This window comes from Falco rusticolus, chromosome 1, assembly GCF_015220075.1.
Source record: "Falco rusticolus isolate bFalRus1 chromosome 1, bFalRus1.pri, whole genome shotgun sequence".
Classification (NCBI taxonomy): Eukaryota; Metazoa; Chordata; class Aves; order Falconiformes; family Falconidae; genus Falco; species Falco rusticolus.
Genome location: NC_051187.1, coordinates 102,251,792 through 102,263,139, shown reverse-complemented (window position 1 = coordinate 102,263,139; position 11,348 = coordinate 102,251,792). Strand labels below are relative to the sequence as shown.

General features: G+C 40.8%; 1 long non-coding RNA gene across 1 annotated transcript in view; it reads right to left on the bottom strand.

The window, feature by feature from the left end:
• Window positions 1–7,267: 7,267 nt before the first annotated feature.
• The window catches only part of LOC119154395, a 41,366-nt gene continuing 37,285 nt past the window's right edge, over window positions 7,268–11,348 (bottom strand). The window contains exon 7 of the long non-coding RNA XR_005106447.1: window positions 7,268–7,439. This is a non-coding gene — a long non-coding RNA (uncharacterized LOC119154395). The remainder of the gene's footprint in view (window positions 7,440–11,348) is intronic.

Genomic DNA, 11,348 nt, shown 5'->3' with positions numbered 1-11,348 from the left:
GGGCACCATTCCAGGCCATTCCAGCTCCCGACAAGCGCTGCGCAATACCAGTCATACCTCACCATTTCAGATTGCTTACCAGTGTTGGAAAAAAACTGAGGAAAGAACTGGAGATTAAATTTACATATCATCTTGTAACAAGACCTTCTAAATTTGAGGGAGAAGCAATAGCAAAGAGCATTTGAGAATCAGAGCTTTTAGTCTGATGAAGAAAGGGACTGGTTTGATTTACAGCTATATGACTTATTGCCACATCTGGCAATATAAGGCTAGGCAATTTTATGGGGAAGGAAATGCCGCTTGATGCTTTTATAATTAAAGCAGACAATATATAGATAGTTTACACAAAGTGACTGTTTTCTTTGGGAACATTTACCTAAAACCTTGTGCCAAGAACAATGGGGAGACTACATTCAAAATTACAATACAGATGGTGTTGGACATTCGTTTCTAAGCTTTTCACCATCCTGAATGGTTCACAGTGGAGACTGAGATATAATTTAATTCTCACTGCTCACCTGTATGAAATTATTACAGGAAGAAAAGTAGGGTTTTTTTTCAGGAGGATTTACAAGGCCAAAGGTTTCTGAGAGTATGTGTCTGTGGAGGCTGATTTACTGAAGGAATATGAAATGTTTCACATATGTGATAATTGCATCTTACAGCTGGGGGAAGTTAGAAACACAGTGAGGGCCGTATCTCCAGGGGAAGTCAGAGAACCCAAGCTGAACTGTCTCAGTGGATGCTGCTTTGCTCACAGCGCCTTCAGAACTCTGGCCGCAATGGTGGTTGCCAAGTCCCTGAAAACATAGCCCCAAGTCCTTCAGAAAATCTAAGTGAACATGCCAGAAACCCACATGCCACTACTGAGGCCAGTGACACAAAGCTGAGTTCACTTCCATCCATGCACAATGATGAAACTCATCTCTTGCCATCCAAGCACAAAATTAATTTCTTCTCTTTACACTGTCCTCTCAGATGAACCGGATTAAACAGAAACATTTTCTGACCATTGCTAATCTAACTACCCATTTGTTTGTAGGTTTATGAACTGTCATCTTACTCTCACAGTACAGTCTCTCCTATAGAAAACAGACTGGGATTACTGCGAAGAGCAACACATAATCATGGCAAGATAAGCATGTAACGCGTTTAATCTGGCTTCCCTCTTATTCCTTTGAATACCTAATTAACTTTTTTACTAAAAGCAATGTTACATTCTCCTGGAGAATCCCACAGACTATCTGCCCTTAAAAAGGCATCACCCATAAGAACATACCACAACAGATTTTTCTTTATAGGAGGGGACCCCGTAAACTCTGTTTCATCCTTGGAAAGCTAAGCAGGTCTTTTCTGTAAGTGATGATAATAAGAATTCAAGTCACTACTTCTGACGTACGTAACTAAAACAGCATATATATGCTTGGCAAAGCCAAAACAGTTTCCGCTATTACCTAAGCATTTTGTTTAAATGTTATTCTGAATATACAGCTAACGGAGACAGCACTGCAGTCCCTCCAATACTCTCTGTCCTGGTTAGAAGGCACATGGATGGCAGTGGGGTCTCGATAGCTGCTGGCTCCATAGGACACATCTGTAAACAGCAGCTCTGACAGTGAAAGACATTGGCGTGTCCACAACTATATATCTGTGCTTACGATCAATGCATCTCCAGAAGCTTAAGCAGTGTTGGACCAACCCGATAGAGCTGCTCTTGCTGCTGCCAGAGGTGCTGAGCCCTCTAAAGAACCTGAAACCAGAGTACTTATTCACAGTGTCGACTGTTCAGCCAAAGCAGTGTGTTTTATCTGGACAGACGTCGGTCCTTAAATTTCTGCAGATTTTGGGAAAAATTCCAGATCAACTGAAGCAGTTAGACAGAATTCATGCTTCTAATTACTACAATTCACTATAATAGGCCTCTAAAGGCTTTCCATTTTTGGCTAAGTTCTTTTAATGAGACTCAAGTCAGACTTGTGCGTCCTACATTTTCAAATATTTTAAATAAACCCACCATACAGAAATCTTATTAATCTTCAGGAAAAGTGAGCATTTCTTAAAACAACAAGCTGAAAAACCTGTACTAACACAATGAAAAAAGAGAACAAATGCAAATGAAGAAGGGTAGGTATTCTCCTAATGAAGATTTCTTTTACATCCTGTCAAAGTGTCATCTGTGTCAGCTGGATGTTTCTACTAGAATGATGGGGAGCTGTGCTGAAATGATACAACTGTGGGTTTTACTCTGGATACTTAATAAAGAACGTGTGTTGACCAAAAGCATTCAGGGAAAAATTTGACTGAACGTTTGTCTGACAATAAATCTTGAAAGGCTTGGCTGAGGAGGGATGTCTTTGGAAGAAAAAGCTTGCATCAGATGCAGACTTCTGCGGAGGTCCAGGACAGAGAAGTCTGATTCTTAATATCTGTTTTCAGAAGACTGAAGTATCCTAGTAGGTTGGAAAGCTTCACTTATTCCACCTTCTCACCGTCTGCTGGGTGCAAAAGTAGATCGCCACAAATCACAGCATAGCTGAGTCTGGAAGGAACCTCTGGAGTTCTCTAGTACAACCCAGAGCAGGGTCAACTACAGTCAGTTACTCAGCACCTTGTCCCATTCAGTCACGGCTAAATTAATGAAAAAATTTAAGACACAATTCCACTGTTCTTATGTTAAATAACTACTGTGATCAACACAGAAAATCAATGCGACTGCTCTCAAACTGAAGATTCCATCAACTTGAGGAAAGCAAGGGAAAGCTGCAAGTTTAAGAGCTGAAACTGTAGCACTGAAAATCATTCCAGTATTAACACTTGAATATTCATACTTCCCTAGAAAGGGAGTACAAGAGTAGAGAATAGCAAGGGCAACAGAAATATCAAAACAGAGAGTGAAGTATGAAAAAGGCAGAGACATTCAGAAGGCAAGAATCTAAATGTGAAGATGAAAAGTCCACAGAAAAATAAAAATTAAGACAGGGACAGCTGATATTTCCTAAAGTAGTCCTACTGAAAGTATTAAAAGTGAATATATTCAAAAGGTCTGAACAGCCCCTACAGCACTATCTGTGATTCTTGGGCAGGATTTTCTTAAGTCTTCAATACTTGACTTCATTCAGATGCCACTAAAACAAAACCACCGTCTCAGCAACCCCAAACCAAAAGAAATTAGAGAAGGCAGAGACAGCTTAGGTGCTTCTGTACCATGAAAAGCTGAAGACTCCGAAATACAGGATACTTTTCTCAGGGTCTGCTTATGGCAATATTTAGACTACTGAAAGACTGGACTATAAATGGCAATAATGGACTTTCTTCATTCTCATTGAACTGGAAAACGCTTGCCTGCTCTTAGAGATGTGTTATATTGTGTTTATCTCCAACTTAATCCATGGTGAATGGCAAATTTATTGAAAAAATCATGCCATTCAAATTGGACATCGCACAAAAAAAATCACAATACTGTCACAATCTCCACTAAGTAAGTAGCTCTGAACTTTTAGGAATGAAAGAGCTGTGATTTCATGCAGTCTTGCATATACAAGACAATTTGAGACTCTGATCCAGCAGCAAAAGGAGGCTGGCAATGGTGTTCCTGTTTCTGTAAAGGATTACAGAGTTTGTGCTTTTCGACAGTTCGCTCTCCTACCTCCTACCTAACTGAAAGTGACTCTTCTACAAGTTCACCTGCAATCACATACAAACACTCGGAGCTGTATGGTAATGCACTAGGTGACTCAGCTAAGAGACACATTTCTGTCGATTTTTATTGTACATCACCAAGGCATGGATTCCAGTCCACTCCTACCCTACACTGTTTTGGGGTCTCTCCACCCTCATTGGGCTGACTACTTCAGAAATCCTCACAACAGTTCTGCAAAACTAGATCAGACACTGCTTGGAAAACATTCAAGAGAACAAGATGTTTTCTTTTTTAGCAGTTCCCACCCCCTTTTTCCCCACCGAGGCACTCCTGTTTTCTGACACACGTTAATTGTTCAATCTGATGGCTTCAACCCAGCAAACTTCAGTAAGGTGTAGATTTTTTTCAAATCGACTGATCTCCTCCAACCCCCCTGAGGTCAATTTTACTACCCAAGCATTGGTAAATGAGTGTTCCTACCATCACAAACTGAAGGAAGACAGGCCCCGCCACTCGCAGGACAAAGCCCAATCAATACAACACTGCAGGACAGGCTAGCTAGGAGTCGAGCTGCTGAGGCAGCTTTGCTGCTCCTGCCTCTTTCCTTTACACAAGACACAGGCATCGATTTTCTCTCATTTCCATGGACAGCAATGATTTCTTCTCTCAGGTTATTCATGCAAAAGAAAAGTCCCAACCCCCCCATCAAGTCAGAACAAAGGGAAGCTGTGACAGTCCCACAGAATTTGTTCTTCCCACAAGAAAGGCACAAATGGATTGTTTTCTGTTGGGGAACGATGCAAGATGACTCCTTCCGCACAGAGCCCAGGATGATGCCAACAGCAGCCTCCCTTGGCAAGAACGGGTTGAAGCCAGAGGATGGAAAACGGATGAAGATTAATGTTCTCTTACAGTCCCACACGTGACATAAATATTCTGCAGCATAACATGCAAAGGGCTTTCTGTCCCAACGTACCAATCTCTGTGCTTCTCCTACAGCAGCTGCATGTAAACTTCACATATCCCACTCGTAACTCTCATCCCGCTAATAACACAAAATTCACTTACACTAAACAATTTGTATCCTTGGTTAACACAAACTCAGAATTTGCCAAGCTGAATGACATAACTTATTTTCCTAGTCCCCTACTCACACTGGCTGCTGGTAAAATTGAGCACTATATACTCCAGACAAAGAAAGCAACCACCCCTCAACCCACAGGCCACAGAAATCACTTAGGCACTCCCTAAAGCTGCGACTGAACTGTCCTCCACATCACGACTGAGACATGGTTAGTAATTACCAAAATATGCAGCCCGTTAGAAAACCTAACCTCAGCATTTCTTTTTATTATATGATGCTTAAGTCAGCTCCTAAACATCCCACAGATGTTTAGTCAGCATCTGTTCAAAGCCCATTGCCCTTTTTACTCTATCAGGTATGTCTTTGTTCTCATCACCTATGAAAGGATGAAAGAACAAAAAAGTAAGCACTGATCACTTTATACATCACCATTCGCATTCCATCTAGCATTTCTCCTTTCTAGACCGGCTAAGTGAACTCTAGGTTTATACTCTCCTTCACCTGCCCTCCCTCAGTATTGGAGTCTCATCCTCCTGGCTGCATCCCAGGAATACAAAACAGTAGCAAACTCTTCAGGTTTCACTGTTTGTTTTTTTTATTTCGCAACTCGTTCTGTCACTCTTACTCCTCTTGGCCATGCTCTGGAACTGGACAAAGACTTCAGCTGCAGCAATCACCTCAGAGCCTGGGTGGTCTAAGCATCAAAATACAGCCAGGGACAGAGCTGGGCGGGGAGACAGAGAAATACTGTTCCTCTATTAATACATTAATGACTCTGTCCTGATTGCTATTACTACCATAGGATTTCACTCCCAGCCTGATAGGAATAACAGAACTGACACCTCAGTTTTTCCACCATAATAATCCTATCATCAGCCTTAAATTTTGACAGCTCCTGAAATGAGTTATTGCTCTGTAAAAATGAAATGTACTGCTGCTGCTGCTATCTGTTAATTGTCATCAGCTGGCTTCTGGAAAAATATTATGATATCTAGCTATAAATATTTCAATATAAAAAGGTGTTTTTCTAAGGTTTCTCTTCACAATCAAACAACTGAATAAAGTCACAGGCTTGAAGGATGAAAAAGAGTCCTTGGGGAGCTGACCAGTTGAGACAGGGGCCAGGTCTTCATCACTTTCAAATTAGAACTTTGCAATTTAAAGGAAAGCTTTATGATATTCTGAAATTTAGTGCTCCTTACTGGAATTCCTTTTCCCAAGAGGCTAATGCTTGCCTGATACTCTTTTTTTTATATATACAATTGCTCTCTTTTAGTAGGCTTAACCCCATTCCTATGGAAAGCCAGGGCAAAATTATGAAGAATTTCTAACGCTAAAGACACAGACAAAACCAGACAAAATAAGAAATACCAATAAGCAACTAATGTGCTATGGATTAAAAAAAAAAAAAAAAAAAAAAAAAAGAGAGAGATTATTCTCTCTGACTTATTCTGGGTTAAGATATTAAGTTTGCTCAGTTTGGAAGATAATTCACTATACTGCCTTTCAAATATACATAAAAAAATAAATAAAAAAAAAATAAAGGCACAGAAAGGAGTTTAATACAGGAGAGGCCTGTGATAACAACAGGGAGAAGTACCATGATCTAAGGGATCGTATAAAAGCACCATTTCCAGAATTTTAACTGTTGTAAAGTTACTATTTCCCTGTCTGTGCTTCTCCCTTCCCATTCTTTTCTTGCAGCCTCTGATGATCCTTGTGCTTCCTCTGTCATCTCTGGCACTCTCCTTCCCTTTGCACTCCATCCATTATTTTCTAGGCTTGTTCATTCTCCTCTCCTCCGCTTCTAACCTCTTTTGCCATCTTCTCCCATTAGACTATCCCCCTTTCCACCTCTGTCCCTCTAGTCAACCTTTTAAGTGAAATGTAATACCCTATCTGAGCTGGAAATCAATCTCCCCAGCACACGGCGTTTGGGTGACTTTGAAGCCAGGCAGAAACACCTTCCCATCCAGACAGCTCTGAGTGAGCACGACCGTCTTGCACAGATCAAGCAGCACTGTTAGAGCTTTGTTTTCTTTCACATTATCTAAATTGAAACATGCGGTAGGGAAGTGTCAGCAGATGGAAATAACGTACACATTGGCAATATGTTAGAGGAGATTACAAAAGAGAAAAGAAGGGAACGTTGGCTTTGCATACATAAAGCCTCTGACTTAAGAGGGACAACAGCCAATATTCCCTCACCACTGCCTCAAGGAAAGAAATCAGTTCCCGGAACAGCAAGGTGGAAGGGGACATGGGTCAAAGGGGAAATCATCTAAGTAAAATAAAAGATTCAATCAGTGCTTGTGCAAATAAAGCTATTATAATGCACACAAATGTTGTAGCAGAGAAGCTAAAGGAAATCCAAGGCAGTGAACAGAAAATGCAAAGCCAGAGCTGACCCAAACCACTAACTGCCAACTGCAGCATCCAGCTTGACCACTGCCCCAAGACACTCAGCCAAGAGCACCAAGGCTCCCTGCTTGACCCAGGGGACAAGGGGCAGAACTGCAGAAACCACATACGCGTGACTGCTCTTATGTCCGATTCTGAATATGTCTACTAGTACAGGTGGTGTGAGCTTGAGTACCACAGAGGGCTGTTGCCTTCCTTCTTCGTGCAGTCTTCCCACCAGTAAGAATGACATCCCAAAATCCCGTGGTGGAAGGTTTCGCTCTCTGCTTCCATATAGTTCAATTCCTTGTATTTCTGCGTACAAAAAATAAAGCCTGGTCCATATATTAAAACTCACACACTTTGTCAACAATAGCATCTTAGAGGCATAGTAGTATATTTTCAGTGTGCTGTGCACAGCTTTGTACTTAAATCCTAGTCCACGGTGTCCCTGCCCGTGGCAGAGGGGCTGGAACTAGATGATCTTTAAGGTCCCTTCCAACCCAAACTATTCTGTGATTCAATGACGGCTGAGTTGAGGATATAACCAAAATGTCTCACTTTAGCCCTTTTGTTTAAGTCAAGAAACTACTTGGCAGTTATTTTCTAAAGAAAGAAATCCAGCCCTTTACAGTTTGTCCATTTCATTTGTCCACCTGAGTTCATTCCTTCCATCCTCCCACTGCCTGCCCCACCACTTCACAGCAGAGTATTGCTGATAAACTGTCTGTTCTTTGTTTAAAGCATCTGTCCATTATAAGCAAGGAAAATGTGTTGAATTTCATATTCAGTTTGGGAAATCTATTTTTGTCTGGTTTAACCAATTACAAAATTTTCTCCTACAAAAATATCCACTTGTGTGTTTTCTGTTAAAATTAGTTGTACATTCCTCCAATGCAAAGTGTAATGCAGCCAGTCAAAAGTATGAGCCAATGAATACTCTGCAGCGTGTCAGTCTTATTCCTTTATGGAATTAGTTCAAATAATTATATTTATTGACTCCTTAAACCCCTTTTTGAATACATGGACTAATTCTGTTGCAATGTATTTCAGTTTTATTATGATGATGTAAAGGGTCTCCTTTTTATTGTTGTAGAAGAACTAACAATAGGCAATGTGTCTAACTACAGCAAAAACATCAAGAAAAAATGATAGAAGAAACAGCAGAACAGGACATATCGATGCATGCGGCAGCTTTCTTGCTGGTTTTTGTAGGGTAATTCTATTAAAACTGGTAACTGTATCTATCACACACTATCTGTATATACTGCCTTTTAACAAAGGTAAGTGCATTTTAATACAAATGCTATGGTCTCCAGTGACCTGCTGGTATACAAATCAAATCTGTGGTTGCTGGCTGTGGGCCAGGTAAATTCAAACCATGTGACAAGGCCTCTTCTACATTTCATTGCTTCTTTTTTTTACCCCAGGTTTATTTAAGAAAAAATTCTTCGCACATCTCCCAAGTACAACTTGCATTAAATGTGTTTTTTCACCAGCATAGTTCACCAAAAACACCACCTTAAAATGATGAATAATTTTATTATATATTATTCTTATATTAAATATATTGTATTTAATTTTATGAACTATGATTAATGATATGGTTATGGTTAATTGATAAACTGGAATTATGCATATGAGTTGAATAAAAAGTTCAACAATTGCATTTTTGACAGCCCTCTCTCCATAAAACAGTACAATAGTAAATACAATAGTAATGGGTGTGTCTGGTAAGAAACTCTGCTGGTCTAAATCAAGACAAATTCATTGACTTCAATGGTGTGATACTAATAAATATAATTTGGGTTGTTATTTCTACTGTTTGAGAATAACATCGCTGGGTTATTTTTTTAGGTCTTTTATATCCTCATTTTTACAACAATGTAAGAACCCGATATTTTCCGTCCTTGCATTATGTATTTCAATGTGGCATTTCTCCAGCATTTTCCATTTTGCTTGTTAAAAGGACACGACTGAAGTAACACCATAGCAGGGAGTGAAAGAATTACCACTAAAATACATCTTGACTTCAGCACAGGCTGAAATTATGCATCAGTGCTTGGAAGAAATCACTCCTGGCAGCTCCTGTAGTACTTGGTGATGCTCCTAACACCTCAGTTCTTGGGCTAATGTAATTAGAGGGCACACAGCTGGCATAAGCTCTTACAAGTGAGTGCAAAAGCTTTATTTACAGATCAGCCTTGGACTCCTAAAAATAATTTAAAAAAAAGTTCAATTACAACAGTAGCCTTTTACCTTGACTTTCTTCTGTCATTCGATGAAAAGCCAGGTACTCGCCTTCACAAGAGCAAATGGCTAAATTTTACACCATGCAAAACTTTTGTGTCACTCTGATCCCTGAAAAAGAGAGCTGCAATCATCTGTGGGGCCACCACGCAATCCTTTCCCTAGGTAGCAGGAAAAGCCTGACAACATCACAGTGCTTCCCACAGCTTCACGCCAAAAGCCTCCATCGAACAAACTAAATATCATCCTTTTTTCTACTGACCTGCTGACTTTCGGAGTTGATGTTGGTTGGACACAGGAAGGGTGGTAGAATATTCTAGATGCAGAGGAAGGCAGGTGACATGGCTGAGAGAGTCTCACAAGCACATCTCAGCTGTTTACTAGGACTTTCACGTTCAGTACAGGCATCTGAAATCTACCCACAAAGGTGAGTCAAGAGACCACAGGACTGAGACACGTCGACTCAAGAGGAACCGCTGTCTGGACTGACAGACAATAGTCTAGAAACTGGAATTAGCATCAGTTTTCAAAAAATCCTCATTGTATCTCACTTCCTATTTGCATGTACTTACATTTAACAATTTCTCTCATGTATGGGTGGAATGTCAAGGAGACAAAGTCCTACACGAAGACCCAGAGGAAAGAAGACAAACCACTAAGCACTGTAAATACAGTTAGCATTACAATTTCAAGTTCGCTGTTGGAGGCTTAGCAAAGAAACTGAACAAATAGGGTGGACAAGTTTAAGTTGCATGAAACTCAGCACTTAAAAGACCTTACAAGAGACAGAGCAACGAACCATCACAATCGTCTGAGGACTCACTGAAAGCAATTAGTTCAGCTTGCTGACAAAAGTTCTTCAATTCCTGCCAGATCCCACAGCCTTTTCGACAGCATCATACAGTCAGCATTGCTGAAGACCGCTAAAAAAAAATATCTAGTAGTTGTCTCAAAGAACACTGCACTGCTCCCAAGTCCTCATCCACCCCTTCTCAAATAACTTGCAAAAAACCAACTAACTGCTGGTTACAGAACTGGAGGACAGCTGATCCTGTTGAGGGTCGGTCAGCTGCCAGTTTCTCAGAAGTCTTTCCAATAAATGAGAGGGCACAGACAAGGCAGGAGAAAGCAGGAATACTACCCTACAGGAGAAGATTTCTCTGCAAGAGCCGGACCGCTTCAAAGACTCCTGTAGAAATCCCTACAGGAGATCCAAAATAAGCTTGGAAGACTTCAAGATTTCTAGAAGCTCCGACTGTGAGAAGAGGAAGATGGGACCTTGGGAGTTCTACGTCTTGCTACAACTGCTCCTGAAAGCTTGTTCACAATTAATGCAAAGAATATTGAGATTTCCTCAACAGCAGTGAGCATCCTCCTCTGAAATTGATGGGCAGCATTAAAAGATTGGTCTGTAGAACCTGCAAGGAAGGAGCAGGAATGTGAATAAAAAACCTGCAAACAAACAAAGAAGCAGAGCTCTTGCTGGCAAAGCTGCTCAGATTGATGACAAAATCCTTGCCAGTGCTACTTCATGTCCTCCTTATTACTTCACAGTGCCCTAAGGGAGAAGCAGCCTTGCAGCAGTGCCCCTCAGGGAGCCTTTACTCCTGACAAGACAGAGGAGTCAAGCATAAAGCTGTATGACAGCTGTGTCAAAATGGGAGCCAGAACTAACAGACCCATGACATAACAGGCTTGACCATAGAAATTATGAAGCCATGAGTAAGCAAGGAGAGCTTTCCTTGCAGTCTGCATTTCTTCTCATTCAGCCAGACAGCTGAGCTATGACTTTCAGAACGAGTATTGAAACGAACTTCACCACACAAAGAGAAGACAATAATTTCCTGATTCTTACAGTAACATATGCAACGGTGATTATTAGATCTTTTACTCCCAGCCCTTACACTTTTACCAGCTTCAGGTGGATTTCTGCATCCAGAGAGATTTGTATATTGCGAAGTCTGGTCCTCTCAG